Source organism: Lontra canadensis, unplaced genomic scaffold (genome assembly GCF_010015895.1).
Source record: "Lontra canadensis isolate GAN:19392208 unplaced genomic scaffold, GSC_riverotter_1.0 scaffold1, whole genome shotgun sequence".
Classification (NCBI taxonomy): Eukaryota; Metazoa; Chordata; class Mammalia; order Carnivora; family Mustelidae; genus Lontra; species Lontra canadensis.
The window spans coordinates 25,209,594-25,226,129 of NW_022630995.1; the positions used below are offsets into that span (position 1 = coordinate 25,209,594).

The following is a 16,536-nucleotide window of genomic DNA, read 5'->3' on the forward strand; positions in this document are numbered from 1 at the left end:
AGGAAACGGTATCTAAAATCAAGACCCAGCCCCTTTCCAGTTTTCTTTATTACCATAACTCTAATAAATAAATCTTTCGTCTTTGCTGAGAATGAAAAGCTGACCAACCTCAAGTGCCAAGGCCTACGTGGCCCCAGAGCAAAACAGCCCAAAGCTCCACCCAACCAAATCCAAGGGTAAAAAGGTTGAACAACGGCCCTGATGTCGCAACTCCTATATTTACAAGAACGGACAACTTGGACCCCGCTGGGAGGCATCTCTTTGTCTCCTAATTAACGGTTTTAATTTCCTCTGACCTGTGGCTAGCTGCCCCGGGTAACTGCCATGGCACGGGAGAACTAAACGCTAACAACTGGAAGTAAAGAGGAGGCCAAGAAAACCAAAACGTGTTGCGGTGTGACCTGAGGACTGGGAGCACATGTGCTGGATTTTTTTCTCACCAAGCAGAAGGTTCCAGGCTGTGAACTTTTTGTCATTCATCCCTTGGAGTATGGATTAAAAGAAGTTCGTAACTGTTAGGCTCCTCAAATCAAAAGGACAAGCTCGCAGTCAGACCGTGATCAAAGCATGCAGAGGGACCAAGAGATTTGTAGGATACTTCCTTGTTGGTGAGTCGGAATACCAGTGAAGAGCCAAGGCTGTATCAGCCGGCAGACTGTGGATGAGAGAAGAGAGGGTGCCCAACCCATGTGTGTCCTACATACGGGTTATATAAAGATGGCCCAAACTCTCAGCCCCAGGGAGAGACCACCTAACTAACCGATGCGCCGTGTTTCTGTTTAGAATTCCATCCCCAGGGCTAAGGTTTATTCAAGCAAGCTCATCACCAGAGATGTCAGTCCACAGAAGGGCTCAAGTGGATGGGTAGGAAAAATGAGATCCAGAAAAGCACACTTCCAGAAAGGCAATTTTCACATTTATAACTATCTGGAGCACTTTGCTCTCTAATCCTCAGTTTCTTCATCTCTAAAGTGGGAATTTTAACTGTAGGATTATGTTGATAATGAAATGAAATAGTGCAGTTCAGCTCATTTGCACAGGACCCGGCTCACGGTAAGGCCTCTATAGATGTTAGCAAAGATGCTATGGCCACCACCGTTGACCATGTTGTTGAAGAGTTAAGTAGAAGAAATCTTTATTTAAACCATCGTCCTGAATCTTTAGAGTTAGAGGTTTGAACTAGTATCAGCCGTAAACTTGCTCATTTTTTTTCTTCTTTGTTTACAAACATTAGTCAGTGTTCAGTTATAAGAGACACTGCCTATGGAAATCTTTGAAAGTTTTGGCAAGGCACTGAAACAGGTCAGGAGTTCTTGATTTGTCTGAAAGCAATTTCAGCCCCTGATTCTCTGCATAAGTAAAAATAAAAAGATGCCCAGGGTTCTGTGGCCTGTCTGGGCAGTAGCCCCTGCCTATTTAGGAACTGGTCCCAGCATGATGATGTCCCAGGCCTAGTGATGACCCGAAGGTGCTGTGACCCCGTGTTTACTTCCTTGTTGATTTCCCTTCTCTGGCTCTGAGCTCATTTTCCCATTGCCTGCAGGAAAACAACATCCAGGGGTGCGGTAGGACTGACTTGGCAAGCCTAAAGGTGAACAAAAGGATCCTGGCTTTAGCGAGAGCAGAAGGAAGTTCAAGGGGGCCTGGGTCGCATCCAGACCAGAACAGATTTGTCACTGATGCTAATGAGTGCCGCTCCGTGGGGTGCTGCTCTCCTTGGAAGCTCCTCAGATCTCAGGTTTATGGATCAGCATGATGCAAAGCCTTGAAAAGGGGGCAGGAGGTGAGCTGATCAACTCCAAGGCTGAATGGTTTGCATGCATGTCCAGAAGAGGAGACACAGGAAAGAGTGAGAGAATTTCCCTGGGCTACTACTGAGTCAGAAAAGCTCAGCTCCCAAAGGGACTGTTTCCTGAGGCCTCACACAACTGGAAACAGAGTCACAATGCAGCAAAGGTAAGAGGCCTGGTTCTTCCCACCAGATAGCATCTTGTGCAATTTGAGAAACCTTGCTTCTGACTATCTCAGCCCAGCCTTGCACCCCTACCCCTAGCCCTACCCCACCCACCCACACAAGTACACACACACACACACACACACCCCAAGTTGTTGAAGAGAACCTAGAAGACAGAAATGCCTAATTTTGTCTTTTTCAAGACACTCCAGAAGGACCCTCAGGATATTTACACTTTTAATGTCTGATCTCTTTTTCTTTTTCTTTTCTTTTCTTTTTTTTTTTTTTCTGTACTAGTCTTCATGAGAAACTTCTTCCTTCACTTGCAGAAATAATACTGCTTTTTTATTTTATTTTTTTTCTTGGCCAAACAAGACAGTAAAAACATAAACAGCCCCACTACTGGTGACTGGATATATATAACATTATTCTTCATCAGTATTCAGAACGCATTCACATATTTTGTTTCATTTCTACAGTAGAAATAGCATTGCATTGCAATTAGACTCATGAAGAGACTTAGGTCCAAAGAAATTTGATTTGCCTGATAGCATGTGGGTAGGTAAGTAATAGAGAGAACATCTTATCTCTATTCCTGCCTCTTTACAGTAGAATGGTGACTCTACCTTTTAAAAAATTGATCAATTGATTGATTGATTGATTTAGAGAGCATGAGCAGGGGGCAGAGAGAGAAGGAGGGAATCCTCCCTGCTGAGTGCAGAGCCAGATGTGGGGTTCAATCCCAGGACCCCGAGATCACAACCCGAGCTGAAATCAAGAGTTGGATGCTCTACTGACTGAGCCACCCATGTGCCCCGATGACTCTACTTTTTAAACCAAATACCAGACTGTATTCGCTGCCACATATTCTGGCAAATGATCTGATGAAATGATAAGATTTTAGAAATCAGAACTCTCTGAGAAAATCTAGGGATAGATAGTGTATCCAATATCCTATGCCACCTTGTTATTTATCACTTTTTACATCCATTCCTGGGCAGTAAATCCAATTCAGCAAATGTTGGTAAACTACATCCTTGCTGCCAGCTCTGGGTCACAGTGGAGGGCATGGTGCAAACTACGTTCCTAAGGAGGGCTAAAGGAGTATGGTGTGGGGGCCGAGGGTGGAGGTTGTATGTGAGAAGACTCCACAGGACATGAGTTTCACACTTGGACTTGGCATAAAGGCGTGGGCTTTGACTGAGGGAGAGCCTTTCAGATTGGTACAACTCCTCACAGTAGGAATTTGCTTAGGGAACATTTACAGCAAGATGGCACCAACAGAGCAGGAGGTGAAGGGCACATTCTGGGAATTAGACTTGAATCCTTGTTTTGCTATCTACTCACTGTGTGTCCTGGGATAATTCAGTTAACCCATGTGACCTCAGTTTTGTGATATGTGAAATGGGAATAATGGTAATACCTAGTTCATGGAGTTGTCTTAAGGTTTAAATGAGATAATACATTTACATGTATTATCTTTGCTGGCACATAGTAAGGGCTCAGTAAATAATATTGTAATTATCCTATGCCTGGTTCCATGGGAGATGCCAGGAATGTGGATAAGAGGAGCTCTACTCTCAATTTGATTAAACATTGTGAATTAGTTGTGTGCAACCAATTATCTTCAGGGCAGTAAGTGCTCTGGGACTGTGGGTGGAAGGATCTGTGAGGTTTGGGTGGGTGTTCTGGGCAGCCTGTTGGGGGAGGCAGGAAGAGGCTTCACAGTAGAGGCCCTGTGTATACGGAGGTAGCCAAAGATAGTGAAAAGAGCTGCACGGATGTGATTTTGAATCCAGCTTCGTCTTTCAACTACATACATTGTCTTCATGTGCTAGGGCTGCTATAACAAAACACCACAGCCTAGGTTGCTCACACACAACAAATTTATTTCCTCACAGTTCAGGAGGCTGGGGGTCTGAGATCAAGGTGTTGGTAGGCATGGTTCCTTTTAGACCATTCCCCTTGGCTTGCAGATGGCCATCTTCTTGCTGGGTCCTCATGTGGTCACCCTCCCTGTGTATGTTCAAATTTCCTCTGCCTATAAGGACACCTGTCAGACTGGATTAGGCCCCACTCTAACAGCCTTATTTTAGCTTAAAAACTTCTAGAAGCTCTGTCTGCAAATGTAGTCAGGGTCTGAGATGCTGGGGATTAGGATTTCAACATGTGAATTTGGGAAGACACAATTCAACCCATAGCAAGGGTCAAGTTACTAAACCTCTCTGACTCTGTCTTTCCTCATCCATCAAATAGGGACAGTACTTATCAAGGACAACCATTGTGAAGGTTATAAACAGGACACATAAAAGGATACATATCCTAGTCTCAGGGCACTCAGGAAGTGCCCAACAGGCTGTGGTTGTCATTATTAGCACTTTGTGCCAAACCTCAAATGACTGTGGAGTCCCGTGCACAATCCAAATTCCAGATAAACACTGAAGAACTGACCATTAGTTATCCCATGGACTTTCTAAGAGGACAAAGGAGCCCTCAGTGTTTCTACTTCTTGGTTCTGGCAGCTGAGCCTACATAAAATAGGTCAAATGCTGGTGTGACCAACTCTATAAATGTCTCTGTTTATTCATGAATCTCTCCGTTCTTCACTAAGTAAGCAGAATGAGGACACTTCTTTCTGCATCTCGCCAGAGAACCAACATGTCAGACAGACCCCGATCCTGCTTCTGGAGCAGCTACTCTAATCTCTGTCCACCCAAAGCAGCCTCTGGGTGCCCATGTTCTGGAAAGTTTGGAACACATTGTAATTCCAATCTAACACGTTCATTACAGTAGATATGGATACAGATACAGATGTCGAATAGATGTATGCATGGATGGATCTAGAAAAACCTCAGACTTCTAGAAAAGTCTCAGATACAGTACTGAATGAAGAATTTTGCCCTGTATTTTCTCTAAATCCTTTGAGAGTAAGCTGTCAAAACAATGTCTTCTCTTCCCCATGTACTTTAGTGTGCGCTTTCTTCTTTTTTTTTTAAGATTTTATTTATTTATTTAACAGAGATCACAAGTAGGCAGAGAGGCAGGCAGAGAGAGAGGGGGAAGCAGGCTCCCCGTTGAGCAGAGAGCCCAATGTGGGGCTTGATCCCAGGACCCTGAGATCATGACCTGAGCCGAAGGCAGAGGCTTAACCCACCGAGCCACCCAGGTGCCCCTAGTGTGTGCTTTCTATACACAAGGACCTTCTCCCACATAACCACAAAGTCAGGAAATCAATGTTGAGACATTCCTATCATCTAATCCTCAGACCCCAGTAAATTTTCATCAGTTGTCATTTTCCTTAATAATTTTTTGAAAAGATTATTTATTTGAGAGAGAGCACGCACACCAGCATGAGCAGGGGAAGGGGCAGAGGGAGAGGGAGAGAATCTCGAGCAGACTCCATGTGGAGCACAGAGCCCAGTGTAGGGCTTCATCCCATGACCCATGAGATCAAAACCTGAGCTGGAACCAAGAGCTGGATGCCCAACTGACTGAGCCACCTGGGTGCTCCCATCAGTTGCCACTTAATCCTCAAACCAACTGTTCTCAGAATCAAGCGTTGTATTTAGCTATCACCATCTTCTTTGTTCTAAGAGCAAGCCTTCTTCAAGATTTCCTTCACTTTCATGACCCTGACACTTTATGAAAATGCAGGCCAGTTATTCTGCAGAATGTCCCTCAATCTGGGTTTGTCCGAGTCTCCTTATGCTTTGATTCATTTTACAATCTTGGCAAACAACATCACAGAAATGATGCTGTGTTCCTCTCGTCACGTCCTATCAGGTGGCAGGTGATTTTAAACTCCACTGAGATTACTTTATGAGAGTCGGGTTTGTTGGGGCTCTCCACTGTAAAGTTACTCTTCTTCCCTTTTTAATTCGTAAGTGTACTGCAGAGTACTTGAAGTTACATAAGTATCTTTTTCTTTTTTTTTTTTTTAAAGATTTTATTTATTTATTTATTTGACAGATAGAGATTACAGGTAGGCAGAGAGGCAGGCAGAGAGAGAGGAGGAAGCAGGCTCCTCGTTGAGCAGAGAGCCCGATGCGGGGCTCGATCCCAGGACTCTGGGATCGTGACCTGAGCTAATGGCAGAGGCCTCAACCCACTGAGCCACCCAGGCACCCCACATGTCTCATTCTTAATCCAATGTTCCCTGTGCCCTTCCAACGTGTTCCCATCATTCTTTGAGCACTTCCGGTCTGCCTGGTACAATGAGATGTTCCAGCCTTAAAATCAGCGATTGCTCCAAGGAGCTCTAGTTCCTTTTAGAAGAGATTTAGAATCCGAAGTCCGACTGCTAGATGTGTTTGTTGTGAATTAAAATATTGCTGTTCTCAGACTCTCTCAGTGGACAGAGCTAGGACCCATGTGTGTGTTTCTATATTGGTCTATATGTACTGAAATTTGTAAATTCACGCGGTTGCTTCCAATTCTAATCCAGCACCACTGGATTTATGCCGGTTTTCTCCCTTTCACGATGTGTAAGTCTCTTCTATAACACTGGCCTGAGCTGGCTCCCATCACCCTTATACATTTGATCAGTCCGCTTGCTATCAGTCCAACTGCTATCATGACCAATGCCCCTCCCGCTCCCCCTTCCCCGTGTAGCTGCCCTCTTGCTTGGATTCTGATGTTCTGTGCTAGGCTGGCCTCTGGATACTTCCTCTGCTCACCCAGACTCTGGCACCTGTACGAGGCAGCCCTTCTAGGTGCTAACTCCTCACCCTGTTTAGGCTCTGACACCCTCTCTGGGCTGCCATATCTCCTGCATGAGTGACTACCTTACTTGGCCCCATAGCATAGCTTGAAAGACTAAATTATTTAGGAGCACAAAGGAAGGGAAAGAAGACATTTATTCACTTAGACATTTTTGAGAAACTCAGAAGTCGCTCTGTGACCCATGACATGCATTAGCACACATATATTTGTTGCTCCTCTTTGACTTGTGGGGAGCAGAGCAGCCTCCTCCACGCAAATAGGGCCCATGTCTCCATTATCAGGCCCAAGAGACTAAGGTTCACACCATTCATTCTATTCTATTTCTGTTTGGGCAATCAACGGCTCCTTTACCTAGTGTGTATTGTAGTATTGTACTACTTACTACTACTTAATACTCTAAGCCCAGTCTAGACTCTTCCTCATTTATTTCCTCAAAACCAAATCTTTAAAAACTTTCTAGGTACCAGGTACTTGGCTATGGAGCTTTGAACCCTGTGTCCACCTTCAAGAAACACTCAGTCCACTGTGGAAGAAGACAAGAGTCAGACAGTTACATTCCCATGTGACTAAGTGCCGTGTTAGCTGTCTCAACAGCGTGTCGGGGGAGGGCAACCAACAGGGCAGCAGAGAGCAGATCCCGAGGGGAATCCTAATGGGCAGAGTCAGCAAGGTGAGGAGGGCTGGTGGGAGACACAGGGAGCCCTGCGTCAAGGGCCAGAGGCAAGGGCAGGGCTGGAAACACAGGTGCAGGCCGGCGGAGGGAGCTCCCTCAGCATGACCTGTATAGCTGGATTTTAGACTAGAGGACAGGAGGCTCTGGAGCCTGGTTTTCTGGGTTCACACCCTGGCTCTGCCACTTACTAGCTGTGTGATCTTAGACAAGTTACTGTTTTAGTTGTCTTGACTGTAAAACTGGAGATTATAGTAGTACTTACCTCATGAGGCTGGGGTAATTGTTGAATTAGTTCTTTTATATAGTACATAGGAAAATGTATAGTGTATATAAAGCACCTAACAGATATTAGATGTTATTTTTATTTCCCGATGGGTAGGTCAAAAGGAGGTTAAGGCACTGGCAAAGCAGAGGCACTAAAAAACATTGGTAATTGAAACATAAATTTAAAAGAATGGGTTTGAACATTTCAACAGGAACTCTGAAGTCCGGATAAAAACCCAAATTTTGGTGAACTTCTGTAAGCTTATTTTATGGCTTACTGTTGTTTTCTTTTGACATATTTTGGGGGATGGGAGTCCACTGGAATCTTTTCGTTGTTTTGGTCTCTGAAGTTCCTAGAGTGACAAAAGAGACACTCTGTGGAGACCTCTGTTCTATCTCTTTCCCAGTCACAGAGATCCATGAGGAATGGCCATTATACATACTCGTTGAGTCCCAGGACAATAGGATTGGTTATGATTGTTCTGACACAGATCATCTTAAAATTCAGTTATTGCCAAAGCACTTCTCTACCCTGATTGCTCACAGTCTGAGAGTAGGGGCATTCTTGAAAACCATCCTACAGTCTTTTTGAAATAGGACTTGGCAGTCTTTCAGCAGTGGCCTTCTAGCCCCCTGCCTTTGGAGCTGTGGGGCAGTCCTCCTTTCCCACAGCCACATCCCCTGGGAGGCAGGGGAACCAGAAACCGAAGCTCAAATGTGCACATGGTGTATCAAAATTAAAAACTTTGATGCATCAGACACAATCTAGTTGCAACCATGTATCTGATAAGGGACTTATATCTAAAATATATAAAGAACTCCTACAACTCAACAATCAAAGACAACCCAATTTAAAAATGAGCAAAATAGACATTTCTCCAAGGAAGATACACAAATGGCAAGTAAGCATGTGAAATAAGCTCAGTGTCACTAATCATTAGGGAAATACAGATCAAAACCACAATGAAATACTACCTTATACCCATTAGGGTGGCTGCTATAAAAAATATATTAAAAAAGCCAAACCCACAAAATAACTTATCTTGCTAAAAACCCCTGTGCACCATTGGCAGACATGTAGAATGGTGCAGCTGCTAGGGAAAACAATATGGAAGTTCCTCAAAAAATTAAAAATAGAACTACCCTATGATCCAGCAATTCCACTTCTGGGTGCTTACCCCAAAGAATTAAAAGTGGGGACTCAAATAGATATATATATACACCCATAGTCATAGCAGCTTTATTCACAACAGCAACGGGATGGAAGAAACTCAAAAGTGCATGGACAGATGAACATAGGGGAAGGGAAGGAAAAAGAAAATAAGATAAAAACAGAGAGGGAGACAAACCAAAAGAGACTCTTAACTCTAAGAAACAAACTGAGCGTTGCTGGAGGGGAGGTAGGTGGGGGGAATCAGGTAACTGGGTAACAGGCATTAAGGAAGACATGTGATGAAATGAGCACTGGGTGTTATATGCAACTGGTGAATCACTGAACTCTATTCTCAAAAATAACAATACACTAAAATAGTAAATTTTCTGTTGTGGGTACTCACCACAGTTAGAAATAATAATAATAATTAAGAAATGCCAACCAAACTGGGCTTTTTTGCTTTAGCAAGGCGATTTTAGAAAAAAAATGGTTAGGAGAACCATAGAAAGAAAATAATTCTATAATTTATAAAGAAATTTTCCACCTCTTAGGGTTCCCTAAGAAATGTCAGAGACCAAAACTTCAATACTCAAATTTTATTTTAAAGAACTTCTCTGGGAAAAGAGGTAAGAAAATAAATCTTAGTCAGAACTTGGTTAAATTCAAAGACCTGCTGAGATAGTCTCTGTATTATCACAACCTTCTGGTCTTCCTGTGACATAAGGAGATCACCTCCTAAAACAAATAAGATCAGCATCATTTTGAAGATACAGACATGAAATAGGCACTATTCAATATGTTGACTGTTCGATCATGTGTGCATGGCTTAAACATTTAAAGCTTGTAGTTCTCGGCTGGGGGCAGGTGAGCCACAGGTGCTACGTGAGAGAGTTTTGAAAGACGTCCATCCTGATGTGTCTTGTGCTGGTTCCTTCTGGACTGAAAGGTACAGAAACAGACCCAGCGTGAGGCTGAATCTGAATTTGAGGTCATAGCCTGTGTCAGGTGAAACATCTGCCTAACCTCTGGGTCTGGGTCACCAAGAAGAGAGGAAATAGAGCAAACAGGGCATTTCCTCCCTCTTTCCTGAATACCTGACCAGGAGGCCAGCTCTGCCTCCCTGGGTCCTGCCTTTTATTGCTTCTTCCACTTCTAATCTTACAGGCTCACTTCCCCTCTATAGGACCTTAATTTCCTCACATGTAAAATTGGAACAATAATGAGATACTAGCAGGCAACAGGGCTTTGTAAGCCATAAAAAGGATGCGTGTTTTGTTTATTTGTATACTACTTCATCCTACAAAGAAACTATGGGGCCGATAAGCAGATAATCAGAAGTAGAACAGTATCCCACGCTAGCCTGTTTCTGGTGTTTTTAGTTTTTAGTTTTTCACATTAGCCACCAGCATCAAAAAATCAGATGATTTCATACAAAAATCTAAATTTCAAATTCTGGGGGCACCTGGGTGGCTCAGTGGGTTAAACCTCTGCCTTCGGCTCAGGTCATAGTCTCAGGGTCCTGGGATTGAGTCCCCACATTGGGCTCTCTGCTCAGCGAGGAGCCTGCTTCCTCTCTCTCTCTCTGCCTGCTGCTCTGCCTACTTGTGATCTCTCTCTCTCTCTCTCTCTCTGTCAAATAAATAAATAAAATCTTTAAAAAAATAATAAAATAAATTTCAAATTCTGTTAAAATACAGGAACATCTGGCCACATGGGTCCCATGTTTATCTACTAATTCACTCACTTAGCCAACGTGGACAGACTTGGTGAGAATTCTGTGTTAGGCAATCTTCTGGGTGCTGGGACATAGAGGTGAGGCAGGCTATAATTAAGTAAACAGACAAATAATTACAGAAAGTGATAAATACTACCAATAAAGTAGGGTCAGAGGATAGAGATTGAGAGCAGGCTAAAGGAACAGTGCTATTTTAGTAGAGTGGCCAGAGAACTTTTCCAGTTTGCTGCAGTCCACACCATGCCCTATAGCCCTACTCACTTCAGTCATTTACTGCTTCCTGCTTGACAGCTGGAGGCATCAGAGGTTGTAAGCTCTGCAGTAAAATGATGGAAAATATAATCAAGAATTCAAATTAGGAACAGGGAAAATATAAATAAAACAAGAATGACAAGAGCAGAAGAAATAGAAACCAAGTATGGATGTCACGAGAGCTTACATGAGTGGTAGAGTAGAGCATCAGATTTAACTCCAGGCTTCCTGGGACTCAGAGCCAAGGCAGATATGTCCAATGACAGCATTCTAAGTTTTGGAAAGACAGAAATAAAGCCATTCCTTTATGAGTACAGACCTTTCATCACCTGAACTTGGAGTAGAAATTGATCACGTTAGGCTTTCTAAAGGGAACTCTAGGTAATAAAGTAATCAATGGTCTCACCAACACAGGCACAGATGTATTTTCCACTATGTCAGTCTTTCATTCAAAAGACCATGACTGAGACACCAACATAAGTACTAGAGATGAAAGAGTCCTGCTGTTTTCTTTTCTTTTCCCCTAGTGTCCATAGATTATGGATGAGGACATAGTTCATCTAAACTAAACTCAGTGAAGGTCAAGATAATGCCACGCAGTCCCCTTGTTCCTGCTAATCTCAACGTACAGAGTAGTCAACAGAATAGACAGAAGGCCTATCACTCAAACTATCTTCCTTCCATAAATCTGTCTTCTCTCAGTTGGTTATTAAAACAGAGTAGAATTAATTGCTGTTTGTGACATTGCCCAGTAACAGCCATCCTTATTGCTAAAAGGCAATTTCTGTGGCCTTTGGACCTTTTGATGTAACTAGGTAAATCTCCTTCCCTTTTCTGCAATAGTCCAGTGCAAGAAATACCGATGGTTATACACACTGACTCCTTAATGAGGAGAACAGCCCACCTGAGGGAAGGAAATTCCTACATCCATTCACCCTTGGAACAAGAAGTTTCTGCCATATTCCTGGGCTAGCGGAAATCAGGCCTGTCTTCTAGAATTTTCCTAGGGAACTTTATCATGGCTCCAGTGTCCAGAGTGTTGTAGAGTTCCCTTGCCCAAGAAGCCCAAAGGCTTCTTAATTTGCGTTAGCTCCACTGTGAATTCCCAAGCATAGAGCGTATATATACTTCTAAATGTGCCTCCGGCCCCAAGAGGAAACACACTGGCAAAAATGCAGCCAAGCCAAATTTTCTGTCCTTATATTTTGGCCCATATGCGGCCCAGCTGAGTCCTTATCACCTGAATTCTCTCTTGGTTCACTGGTGATTTTGTGGGCTCACTCTCCTGCACTTGGCAAGAATCAAGGCATTGTCTGAGGGCCAGAACCAAAACATTGCTTCTCCCTCACTCTTTTTGAAAACCGAGAAGAGCATTTTGACTGCCGGTTGTAATCCTTACCCAGACTTCCTCCCCTCTGTTACCACACCTCTCTGTTACTCGGACTAAATATCCCCTTTCAGCCAACCTTACAGAACTGGTTCTCTGGGTTTGCAACAATGACCTTCCAGAAACACCCTGAGTCCAATCTGGCACCAGCCTCATAGTCTCTGCTTGGCCATCTGGCAATGACGCCCTTCTGGTGCTGAAGTAGCCGACTCTATCTGAGATGTTATCCAAGTCACTTGAGGTGGAGTCCTGCTCCGTCCTGGAATGGGACAGCCCTCGAGTTCCCCAGGACTTGCCATGAGAGACTCAGCTAGTGCTGTGTTTTCTGACAAAGCACATCATGTATGTTTCTTTCCATGGGCTGTAAACAAATACGTAGGTATATATCGACACACATTCACCAATACCTCCATATATAACACACTGTTTTAACATAAATCCCTTTTTATTCATTTCTTTCATCACTAAACCAAAATACAAAACACAGTGAGTTCAACATATCCATCAGGCTTTGTTTCTGAAGGGCGAGGGCTATTGTTAAGGCTTTTCAAGTAAAGATCTTTCCGTAGACTAACAAAACTTTGTCACCAACTGGCACTGAGTGGCTAGGAAACACACCAGGCAAGGTGCTTTGTGTTCAGCAGGGGCTCTGTTCATGAAATAATAATAATCACAGCCACCCACTGGGGTCTTCTCCTGTGCCAAACCTTATGTGGCTGGCTTATCTTGTTTCATAATTCTAAAAAGTACTCTATGGTGACTAACATAACATAATAAAAAATAATAATAATTTAAAAACAAACAAACAAAAATACTAAGGTTATTCGGTTTTTCAGAGGCTTAGAGAGATTAAGTAACTTGCCCAGAGTCACTGAGCAGCTGGACTGGGTTGGAAAGCACATCTGCGATCCTCCAGAGCTCCTGGAGGGAGAAGGGATGAGGAGGAAGGCTGGGAGGGCAGGAGGGCCTTGGGCAGCCAGCTCTTCACATCCCCTCAAGCTTCTGGACTTCTCTACATCATTACTGCAGTGCTCATCTGCTTAATGAACAAAGAACCTCTCTCCCAGAGCCTGAGACAATCCTATCCCCTGTCCGTTCTGGTCAACACCTGGTCAAATCATCAAGACCAGGGGTTCTCAGCCTCACCAACACTGACATTTGGGGCTAGATAATTCTTGGCTGTGGGGAGCTGTTTTGTGTCTTGTCTCGCAAAGCATCCCTGCCTTCAACATACCAGATGCCAGTTTTCATACTCAAAGTATCAAAGTTTTGAGTATCAAAAAAACCTCAAAGTTTTGGTACTCAAAGATGTCTCTAGATGATGTTGGATGTCCACCAGAGGGCAAAACGGCCCCATATGGAGAGCCACTGCACTGGATACAAACAGAGGTGAAAGGAGACTGAAGTCACACAGAAGTGATGGTGAACAAGCCCAGGGGGGCGAGAGCTTCTGTGCGCATGTCTGGGAGGACTCTGGGATCCTTCGAGTGAAGGATACGGCACCAGTAGGACTAGAACAAAGTGGAAAAGGCCAAGGCTCTACCCACCCCAAAGGAAGCCTCAGGCCCCACAGGCTGTCAGGTGGGTGGAACAAGAGGTCCCTCCAAAGGGCCCTAAAGGACCATGATCAGCCTTCCCCATGCCACCACTGTGGCAAAAAATTTGTGTATATCTGGGAAATGGTCCTTTTTTGTACAGTCATCTCTACAGCACACATTTGACCCCAAGCATAAATAGAGGAACCAGGCTACGTGTGACTTCAGGGGTATATGGAATACGTCAGAAGTGCCCCAAGCTGGTGCGGGTCTCTCATGGTCTATCATAAGATGGCAAGTGGCCAGGAGAGTCCTTTGTCTCAGGCCCCATATTGGGCCTCAAATTAAAAATCTTGACATCATCTCCAATGTTATATACATGTTGAATTTTTTTGCATTCGGTTAAAAGCACCGATGTGTTCAATATATACATTTAAAATATATCATGTTTTTCATATGTCTCTTTTGAAATTTCTTTCATGTTTAACATCCCAAGAGCCTCCAGAAGTGGATGTGGTCTCAGCCTGTCTGGACTTCTGGCAAGGCCTGCTTTCATCATTATAATGGCACATATGGAGTGTTATCTCCAGGGGCTAGAAGGCCCTGGGTGCCCAAATCATTCCCCACATGCTCTGATTAGTGCTGAAAATCCCATTGAACTTTTCTTTGCAGTGTCTTACATTCCAGAATAATTCTTGAAATAAAAAATATCCCTGGGGGAAATAGTTCACTGATTTCCCCAAACTCAATCATGAGAAAATAGATGAGCCAATTTAAGAAAGGCTCAAAAGATTTGAACAGTCACTTCGCCAAAAGAAGACACACAGATAACAAGTAAACACATGGAAATGATGCTCAACCTAATTAGTCATTAGGAAAAAGCAAATTGAAACCAGAATGAGATATCATCACATATCTATTAGAATGGCTAAACTGAGAAAGACTGACCGTACCAAATGTGGGTAAGGATATGGAGGAATTGGAACTGCTGGTGGGAAGGCAAAATGGTACAACCAGTTTGGAGAACACTTTGGCAGCTTCATAAGAAATTAAATGGGCACCTACTGTATGATCCAGCCATTGTACCCTTAAGCATTTACCCAAGAGACAAGAAAGACTATATCCATACAAAGACTTGCACACATATATTCCTAGTAGTTTTATTTGTAATCATCCAGAACTAGAAACAACCCAATGCCCTCAACAGGTGAATGAAAGTAGGACATTCATTCAGTGGAACACTATTGAGCAGTAAGAAGAAATGAACTGTTGATACCTGTTGAATATTCACTCAACACAAATGAATCTCAAAATTCTTTACGCTGAGTGGAAAAAGCCGAACAAAACAGAATACATCCTATCTGATTCCACTTACATAGAATTCTAGAAAATGCAAATAACTGAAGGTTACAGAAAGCAGATCAAGGTTTGCCTGGGGGTGGTGGTGCAGGGGGAAGGGGAGGGAGAGATTACTGATGTGCATTAGGGACCTGCTGGGGGTGACAGACATGTTCATTATCTCCCTGGTGGTGGTGATTGCCTGGCCACATCCAGATGCCAAAGTCAATCAGATTGTCCACATGGAACATGCACCTTAGGAAGCAGCTCTGGAGCTAGGATGCCATGAGGAGGAGAGAGGCACGGTCCTTCAGGAGACCCACTGGGGTGACTTCTCCATTGCCCTCTCACCAGGCTGAGCACAGAGGTTGTAGACATTGCTTGGATTGTGTTACTGGAGTCAAGTGTGAGAAACTCATAAAAAATGCAGCAACTCACGGGTGGGGGAGAGCCCTGCCTCGGCACCCCTCAAACAACCTGAAGGCCCACTTCATCTGGGTAAGGCCTTTTAGGGCCAGAAGAGATTAGGTCAAAGCACACTGGACAGATTTTCATGGCAAAATCCCTTCTTAGAGAGGAGAGAAAAGAGAGCGCCTCCCCACCCAGAACAGAGAAAGTGACTGAGCGGCTTGGATCCCCTCCAGCATATTCAGGCCAAAAAACTGAGCAGTATCCCAGCGTTCATTGAGGAAATAAAATGCACACACACACACACACACACACAGAGAGCACCAGAGCGAGCTGCTCTGAGGCTGGGGTCCGCAGGTGCAGGCTCCAGTGAGAGCAGCCGGCTTTCCAATACCTTTTCATCCCGAACAACGGCTGGTTCTCAGCCCCCGCCAGGGATTGAGGAAGGCCCCCGGAAGGACGGCCGCCCAGACCCGGGAAAACAAAGACTGTCTGAATAAAGGCAGCTCATGGGAGTCGAACCTGAAACCCCAGCTTCAATTTTAAAACCTCCTGTGAGAATTAGCCACTGCACAATTTTGTGGAAAATCGGCCGCTGGCCGCAAGGCAACAAACTGCCTTCCAAAACCCTCCCCTCGACTTCCTCCTTAAGTGAGCTTGGGGAGTTCTCCCTTGGTGACCAGGGAAGCTTAGTATTTCCATAACGGCACAGTCTAGTTGGCTGTTGGCGCTGTTGACAGCAGTTCCCCCTACGTGGATACGTTTTTCAAGATTACAGATGTAGGCCGGTCCCTCCATAACGGGGGACTCTTTATCATTTATAGCCCATCAAGGCATTCAGCAATAGACTTGGGCCCTCATTTTTAGCAAAGAGGTGTGTGTTTGATGTGCTTGTCAGTTCTCTGTCCTCCGCAGAAAAACACTAAGATCACAGCCTCATTTTCTTCAACCCCCACCATCCTCCTCCTCCTCTTCCTCGTCCTCCTCGTGTCTTTTTACTGACTTTTTTTTTTTAAGAGAAATCTAGAAAGTTTGAGAAGGCTATACAGAGTTCTGTGTTTCCTTTATAATCAAGGCTTCTTATTCCACAGCCAAGGAAGCACTCCAAAGAAGGA

General features: G+C 44.1%; 1 protein-coding gene across 1 annotated transcript in view; it reads left to right on the forward strand.

The window, feature by feature from the left end:
- The first annotated feature begins 1,736 nt into the window (after positions 1-1,736).
- LNX1 (ligand of numb-protein X 1) overlaps positions 1,737-16,536 on the forward strand; it is a 175,209-nt gene continuing 160,409 nt past the window's right edge. The window contains exon 1 of the mRNA XM_032851522.1: positions 1,737-1,956. The gene's annotated coding sequence lies outside the window, so the exon portion shown is untranslated. The remainder of the gene's footprint in view (positions 1,957-16,536) is intronic.